Raw genomic sequence first — 9,301 nt, forward strand, 5'->3', positions numbered from 1 at the left:
TCCTTTCCCTAATGTATGTTCTTGGTATCTGTCAAAAATGAGTTCACTGTAGATGCATGGATTTATTTCTGGGTTCTTTATTCTGTTCTATTGATCTATGTGTCTGTTTTTATGCCAGTACTATGCTGTTTTGGTTACTATAGCTCTGTAGTATAATTTGAAGTTAGGTAATATGACTCCTCCAGTTTTGTCCTTTTTACTTGGAATGGCCTTGGCTATTCTAAGTTTTTTGTGGTTCCATATAAATTTAAGGGTTATTTTTTCTCTTTCTGTTAAGACTGTTATTGGTATTTTTATGAGGATTGCATTGAAGCTGTAGATTGTTTTGGGTAGTATGGACATTTTAACAATATTGATTCTTCCAATTCATGAACATGGAGTATCTTTCCATTTTTTTGTGTCTTCTTCAATTTCTTTCATCAAGTTTTATAGTTTTTATTGTAGAGATCTTTCATTTCTTTCATTAAGTTAATTCCTAGGTATTTAATTTTATTCGTAACTATTGTAAATGGGATTACATTCTTGATTTCATTTTCAAATTGTTTGCTGTTGGCATATAGAAATTTATTAAATTTTTTATTTTGATTTTGTATCCTGCAGCTTTACTGAATTTATCAGTTCTAATAGTTTTTTGGTGGCATCTTTAGGCTTTTCGAAATATAAGATTATATCATCTGCAAACAAGGATAATTTGACTTCTTCCTTTCCAATTAAGATGCCCTTTATTTCTTTCTCTTCTCTGATTGCTTTGGCTAGGACTTCCAGGGCTGTGTTGAATAACAGTGGTGAAAGTGGGCATCCTTGTGTTCCGGATATTACAGAAAAGGCTTTCAGGCTGGGCGTGGTGGCTCACGCCTGTAATCCCAGCACTTTGGGAGGCCGAGGTGGGTGGATCACAAGGTCAGGAGTTCAAGACCAGCCTGGCCAATATGGTGAAACCCCATCTCTACTAAAAAATACAAAAATTAGCCAAGTGTGGTGGCAGGCACCTGTAGTCCCAGCTACTTGGGAGGCTGAGGCAGGAGAATCACTTGAACCTGGGAGGTGGAGGTTGCAGTGAGCCGAGATTGTGCCACTGCACTCCAGCCTGGGTGACAGAGTAAGATTCCATCTTGAAAAAAAAAAAAAAAGAAAAGGCTTTCAGTTTTTCCCCATTCAGTATGATACTAGCTGTGGGTCTGTCATATATGGCTTTCATTATGTTGAGGTATGTTCTTTCTATATCCAGTTTTTTGAGGGTTTTCTTTTATCACGAAAAGATGTTAAATTTTATCAAATGCTTTTTCAGCATCAATTGAAATGATAATATGTTTTTTGTCCTTCATTCTGTTGATATAATGTATCACATTGATTTATTTGCATATGTTGAAACATTCTTGCATCCCTGGAATAAATCTCATTTGTTCATGATGAATGATCATTTTAACATGTTGTTGAATTTGGTTTGCTAGTATTTTGTTGAGGATTTTTGCATCAGTGTTCATCAGGGATCTTGGCCTCTAGTTTTCTTTTATTTGATGTGTCTGTCTGGTTTTGGTATTAGGGTAATACTGGCTTCATAGAATGAGTTTGGAAGTACTTCCTCTATTCTTTGGACTAGTTTTGGGTAGAATTGGCATTAGTTCTTCTTTAAATGTTTTGTAAAATTCACCAGTGAAGCCATCAGGTCCCAGGCTTTTCTTTGCTGGGAGGCTTTTTTTTTTTTTTTGAGAGAGAGTTTTGCTCCGTCACCCAGGCTGGTGTGCAGTGGCACGATCTCGGCTCACTGCAACCTCTGCCTCCAGGGTTCAAGCAATTCTCCTGCCTCAGTTTCCTGAGTAGCTGGAATTACAGCTAATTTTTTGTATTTTTGTTAGAGATGGAGTTTCACCATGTTAGCCAGTGTGGTCTCGAACTCCTGACCTCAAGTAATCCGCCTGCCTTGGCCTCCCAAAGTGCTGGGATTACAGGTGTGAGCCACCGTGCCTGGGAGACTTTTTATTACAGCTTCAAACTCATTACTTGTTATTTGCCTGTTTAGGTTTTGGATTTCTTCATGGTTCAATCTTGGTAGGTTGTATGTGGTTAGGAATTTATCCATTTCTTCTAGGTTTTCCAATTTATTGGCATATAGTTGTTATAGTAGCCTCTAATGATCCTTTGACTTTCTGCAGTATTAGTCGTAATGTCTTTTCAGCTCTTATTTTAATTATTTTAATTATTTAATTATCTGATTTAATGATTTAATTATTTTTTCCTTAGTCTGGCTAAATGTCAATTTTATTTATCTTTTCAAATAATTTATAGTTTTATTGATCTTTTGTATTGTTTGTTCTGTTTCAGTTTCATATATTTCTGCTCTGTTATTATTTCTTTTTTTCTACTAATTTTGGGTTTGGTTTTCTCTTGCTTTTCTAGTTCTTTGAGATGTATTGTTAGGTTGTTTATTTGAAGTTTTTGATGTAGGCCCTTATTGCTATAAACTTTCCTCTTAGTACTGCTTTTGCTTTACCTCAAAGGTTTTGATATGCTATATTTTCATTACCATTTGTTTCAAAAGTTTTTTAAATTTCCTTTTTGATTTCTTCATTGACCCATTGGTCATTCAGGAGCATATTGTTTAATTTCCATGCATACATATAGTTTCCAAAATTCCTCTTGTTATTGATTTCTAGTTTTATTCCATTGTGATCAGAGAAGAACCTTGATATAATTTCAATTTTTTCAATTTTTAAAGACTTGTTTTGTGGTTTAAAATATGGTCTATCCTTGAGAATGATCTATGTGCTGAGGAGAAGAATGTGTATTCTATAGCCTTTGGATGAAATGTTTTCTAAATCTCTGTTAAGTCCATTTGATTTGTAATGCAGATTAAGTCCATTGTTTAATTTTTTGTCTGGATGATCTTTCCAATGCTGAAAGTATGGTATTGAAGTCTTCAGCTATTATTGCATTGGAGTCTCTCTCTCTCTTTAGCTCTAATAATATTTGGTTTGTATATTTGGGTGCTCCAGTGTTGAGTGTATACAGATTTATAATTGTTAAGAGTCTCTTGTTGAATTGACCCCTTTATCATTATGTAATTCTTTGTGTCTTTTATATCATTTTTGTCTTGAAATCTATTGTGTCTGATAAAATTGTAGCTACCTCTGCTCTTTTTTTGGTTTCCACTGGCATAGAATATATTTTTCCATCCCTTTATTTTCAGTCTATGTGTCTTTATAGGTGAAGATTGTTCCTTGCTGGCAACAGATTGTTGGGTCACGGCTTTTGTCCATTTAGCCACTCTATGTCTTTTGATTGGAGAGTTAAGTCTATTTACATTCATTGTTATTATTGATAAGTTTAAACTTACTCCTGCCACTTTGTTATTTGTTTTCTGATTGTTTTGTTGTCTTCTCCTCCCTCCCTGCCTCCCTCCATTCCTTCCTTCCTTCCTTCCTTCGTCTTCCTTTTACTGAAGGTGATTTTGTCCTGTGGCATGTTTTAATTTCTTGCTTTTTATTTTTTGTGTATCTGTTATACATTTTTTGATTTGAGGTTACCATAATGCTTGCAAATAATATCTTATAATGCATTATTTTAAACTAATGACAACTTAATACTGATTGCATAAACAAACAAAGAAAAAATTAATTTAAAACTCTATACCTTACCTTTATCTCACTGCTTAACTTCTTCTATTTATAACTTATTTTAATATCTCTGTCTTGAAAAGTTGTAGTTATTATTTTTGATAGGTTCATCTTTTAGTCTTTCTACTCAACCTATGAGTAGTTTACACACCACAGTTATAGTGTTATAATATTCTGTGTTTTTCTGTGTACTTATTTCAGGTGATTTCTTTTTTTTTTTTTTTTCTGATGGAGTCTTGCTCTGTCACCCAGGCTGGAGCACAGTGGCACAATCTCGGCTCACTGCAACCTCCGCCTCCCAGGTTCAAGTGATTCTCCTGCCTCAACCTCCCGAGTAGCTGGGACTACAGGCACCCGCCACCATGCCCAGCTAATTTTTGTAGTTTTAGTAGAGACGGGGTTTCACTATGTTGGCCAGGCTGGTCTCGAACTCCTGACCTCGTGATCCGCCCACCTCAGCCTCCCAAAGTGCCAGGATTACAGGCGTGAGCGACTGTGCCTGGCCTCAGGTGATTTCTTACAGTTCATTAACATCCTTTTCTTTCAAACTGAAGAACTCCCTTTACCATTTCTTGTAGGAAAGGTTCGGTGTTGATGAAATCCCTCAGATTTTGCTTTTCTGGGAAAGTCCTTATTTCTCCTTCATGTTTGAAGGATATTTTCATTGGATATACTATTATAAGTTAAAAGATTCTTTTTTTTCTTCAGCACTTTAAATATGTCATGCCACTGTCTCTTGGCCTATTAGATTTCCACTGAAAAGTCTGCTGCCAGATGTACTGGAGCTCCTTTGTATGTTATCTTTCTTTTCTCTTGCTGCTTCTTTATCCCTAACCTTTGAGAGTTTGATTATTAAATGTCTCGAGATAGTCTTATTTAGGTTAAATCTCCTTGGTGTTCTATAACCTTCTTATACTTGAATATTGATATCTTTCTCTAAGCTTTGGAAGTTCTCTGTTACTCCTTTGAGTAAACTTTCCCTACTCTGATTTCTCTCTCTACCTCTTCTTTAAGGCCAATAACTCTTAGATTTGCCCTTCTGAGGTTACTTTTTGGATCTTTTAGGTATGCTTCATCCTTTTTTATTTTTTCTTTTGTGTGCTCTGAGTGTGTATTTTCAAATAGCCTGTCTTCAAGCTCACTAATTCTTTCTTCTGCTTCATCAATTCTGCTGCTAAGACACTCTGATGCATTCTTCAGTATGTTAATTGCATTTTTCAGCTGTAGAGTTACTGCTTGATTCTTCTTAATTATTCCAATCTCTTTGTGAAATTTATCTGATAGGATTCTGAATTTCTTCTCTGTATTATGTTGAATTTCATTGAGCTTTCTCAAAACAGCTATTTTGAATTACTGTCTTAAAGGTCACATATCTCTTGTCTCTCTGAAATTGGTCACTGGTGCCTTATTTAGTTCTTTTTCTGAGGTCATGTTTTCCTGGATTGTCTTGTTGCTTGTGAATGTTCATAGGTGTTTGGGCATTGAAGAGTTAGGTATTTATTGTTGTCTTTGCACCCTGGGCTTGTTTGTAGCTGTCCTTCTTGAGTAGGCTTTCCAAGTATTGAAAGGGACTTGGGTGTTGTGATCTAAGTCTTTGGTCACTGCAGCCATATCTGAATTGCAGGGTACCCCAAGCTCAGTGACATTGCAGCTCTTGCAGACTCATAAAGATATCACCTTGGTAATGCTGGGTGAGATCCAGGAGAATTCTCTGAATTACCAGGCAGGGACTATTGTTCTCTGCCTTTACTTTCCTTCAGCCAAATGGAGTCTCTCTCTCTCGGTCTCTGTCTCTCTCTGTGTGTGTGTGTGTGTGTGTGTGTGTGTGTGTGTGTGTGTGTGTGTGCTGAGCTGCCTGGAGCTGCAGGAGGGGTGGGCACAAACATCCCTATGGCCACCACCACTGGAACTTGGCTGGGTCAAACCTGAAGCCAGCACAGCACTGGTTCTCACCCAAGGCCACAGTGACCACTGCCTAGCTACCGTTTATGTTCACTCAAGGCCCAAGGGCTCTACAGTCAGCAGGTGGTGAATCTAGCCAGGCCTGTGTCCTTCCCTTCAGGGCAGCAAGTTCCCCTGGCCCTGGACAGGTCCAGAGACACAATCCAGGATCCAGGTCCCGAAGCTGGGAAACTTGGGAATCTACCTGGGGCTCTATTTTACTGCAGCTGGCATCCAAGCCACAAGAGAGAGTCCTTCCCAGTCTTCCTTCCCCTTTCCTCAAGCAGAGGAGTCTCTGTATGGCCACCACCACACCCAGGCCCACTGTGAGGTATTATCCACTGCTAATATTCACTCAAGGCCCAAGTGCTCTTCAGTCAGCTTGTGGCAAATGCTGCCAAGCATAGGTCTCCCCCTTCAGAGCAGTGGGCACCCCTCTGGCCCAGGGCAGGTCCAGAAATGCCATTCAGGAGGCAAGACCTCAAATCAAGGACCCCAGAAGCCTGCTTGGTGTTTTACTCTACTATGGTTGAGCTGGTACCCAAGCTGCAATACCAAGTCCCCTTTACTATTCCCTCTCCTTTCCTCAAGCAGAAGGAGTCCCTTTCCATAGCCACCATAGCTGAGAATGTGCTGGGTCATAACTGAAGCCAGCATAGCTCTGAGTCTCACCCAAGGCCTGTGACAAGTACTGCTCGGCTACCACTGCTGATTATTCAGGGCCCAAGGCTCTTTAGGCAGCAGGAGATGAATTCTGTCAGGACTGAGTGCTTTCCTACAAGATAGCAGGTTCCTTTCTGGCCCAGGGTGTCTCTAGAAATGTCATCTGGAAGCTAGGTCCTGGAATGGGGACCTCGGGATTTTGCCTGATGCCCTATTCTACTGAGCTGGTATCCAAGTGGCAGAACAAAATGCACTTTATTGTCTCCTCTCCTCTCCTCAAGCAGAAGAAAGGGGTCTCTCCAGGCACTGCAAGCTATGCTGCCTAGGGCTGGGAGACTGGTGACACAAGACCCCAGCTGGTGTCTCACTAAGTTGCATGCCCCCCAAGTCCACCGGCTCAGAGCCCGGCACAGCACCAGGACTTGCCTGGGAATGGCATCCTTGTGGCCTAGACTCCCTTTCAAGTTTATTTAGGATCCGAATCCTTTAGCCCACAGAGGCAGGGCTTGCCAGAACCCAGGTTATAACCACTGGGACTGACGATTCTGGCCAGGGCTCCTCTAGATGCTCCCTCTGTTAACACTGGCTGAGTTTTGCCCATGTTCCTTTCCACTGTGACAGGACAGCACTGAGTTCCAATGCAGAGTCCCATTAAATCATTGCCCTCTCCCGCCCTCAAGTGCACTGATTATCTATGCTATGTGGCCACTGCTGGGGGATGGCGGGGTGGGGAGTGGTCTTGGCAATTCAGGACTTTTTTTTTTTTTTGGGAGGCCAAGGCGGGCAGATCACTTGAGGTCAGAAGTTTGAGACCAGCCTGGCCAACATGGTGAAACCCCGTCTCTACTAACAATACAAAAATTATCCGAGCGTGGTGGCGCGTGCCTGTAGTACCAGCTACTCGGGAGGTTGAGGTGAGAGAATCACTTGAACCTGGGAGGCGGAGGTTACAGTGAGTCAAGATCCTGCCACTGCACTCCAGTCTGGGCAACAGAGTGAGACTCCGTCTCCAAAAAAAACACCAAAGCCACAGCCTACTTTAAGTCCTCCTAAAGCAATCACACTGTAATTGGGCTAGAAGAGACCTTACTACAATTACCTCATATTGCAAAATAAAAGAATCCTATGACTTATTTTAAACAAAGGGTGATATCCTTGCTGATGATTAAAAGCAGGAGGTCAGCAAGCTATTCCTTGCAAGCTAAATGTGGTCTACCGCCTATTTTTGAAAATAAAATTTATTGGAACACAGCCATGCTTATTCATTTATGTATTGTCTATGGCTGCTTGTACATTTTGACAGCAAAGCTGAGTTGTGATAGAGAATATGGCCTGCAAGCTTAAAATATTTACTATCTAGCCCTTTACAGAAATCATTTGCTGACTCCTGCTTTAAAGTATTGGATAGTAAATTTCCTTTAAATATCTTTGTGTTTTCTGATTTGTTTTTACTGAGGCATGCATAAAGGCATAAACACCACTGATCTTTAGTGTACTGTTTGATAAATTATTATGTATAAAAACCCCCTTGCATGCATTACTTAGGTAAATATAGACTATTTCAAGTATTCTAGAAGGTTGTCTTATGGCCATCCTAGTCAACCCTTCATCGATAGGTAACCACTACTCTAACTGCTATGACTAACAATTAAATTTGTCTGTTCTTGAACTTCATATAAATGGAATAATACAACACATGCTCTTTTTTTTGTGCTAGCTTCTTTTACCCAATATAATGTCAGTTATTTTATTTCTGTGTAGCATTCCACTGTATGAAAATACCACAAGATATTTATCCATTCTTCCTTTAATGGATATTTGGATTATTTCTGTGTTTGGGACATGAACATTTTTTGTTTGTTTTTTGTTGAAACAAGGTCTCACTCTGTCACCAAGGCTGGAAGGCAGTGGCGCAATCATGGCTCACTGCAGCCTCAGCTGCGTGGGCTGAAGTGATTGTCCCACCTCAGCCTCCGGCATACCTGGACCACAGGTGCCCAACACCATGCCAGGCAAATTTTTTTTCTTTTTTCCTTTGAGACGTAGTCTCACTCTGTCGCCCAGGCTGGAGTGCAGTAGCACGATCTTGGCTCACTGCAACCTCTGCCCCACCGAGTTCAAGCGATTCTCCTGCCTCAGGCTCCCAAGAATCTGGGATTACAGGTGCTCGCCACCACGCCGGGCTAATTTTTGTATTTTTAGTAGAGACGAGGTTTCACCATGTTGGCCAGGCTGGTCTCGAACTCCTGACCTCAGGTGATCCACCCGCCTCAGCATCCCAAAGTGCTGGGATTACAGGCATGAGCCACTGCACCCGGCCAGGCTAATTTTGTAATTATGTGTAAAGATAAGGTCTCACTATATTGCTGAGGCTGGTGTCAAACTCCTGGGCTCAAGTGATTCTTCCACCTTAACCTGCCAAAGTGCTGGGATTACAGGCATAAGCCACTGTGCCTGGCCAACATTCTTGTATGTGCCTTTTGGTGGATATATACACTTATTTCTTTTCAGTGTATATCTAGGGGTAAGGTTGCTGGACATATCAGCTTAGTAAGTAGCCACAGCGTTCCATAGCAGTTGTATAAATGTACATGACCACCAAATGTGTGAGAATTTCAAATATTCCACATCTGTGCCAACACTTGCTTTTGTTACTCTTTTAATTTTAGCCATTCTTGTGGGTCTACAAGTGGTATCTTGATGTGTTTTTATTTTGTATTTCTCTAATACATACATTTTCATATAGTTAATGGCAATTTGCATAGCCTCTTTTTTGAGGTGCCTGTTCAAGTCTTTGCCTCATTTTTATAATACGAAAGTATAAACACTTCATCAGATATATGTATTATGAATATCTTCTTCCAGTATTTGGTTTATTTAATGCTTAGTATTCTTTTTTTTTTGAGACAGAGTACTCACTCTCTTGCCCAGGCTGGAGTGCAGTGGCACAATCTTTGCGCGCTGCAACCTCTGCCTCCCGGGTTCAAGTGATTCTTGTGTCTCAGCCTCCCAAGTAGCTGGGATTACAGGCATGCACCACCACACCTGACTAATTTTTCTATTTTTTAGTAGACATGTAGTTT

The sequence above is a fragment of the Nomascus leucogenys genome, chromosome 8, assembly GCF_006542625.1.
Source record: "Nomascus leucogenys isolate Asia chromosome 8, Asia_NLE_v1, whole genome shotgun sequence".
In the NCBI taxonomy this organism is placed as follows: Eukaryota; Metazoa; Chordata; class Mammalia; order Primates; family Hylobatidae; genus Nomascus; species Nomascus leucogenys.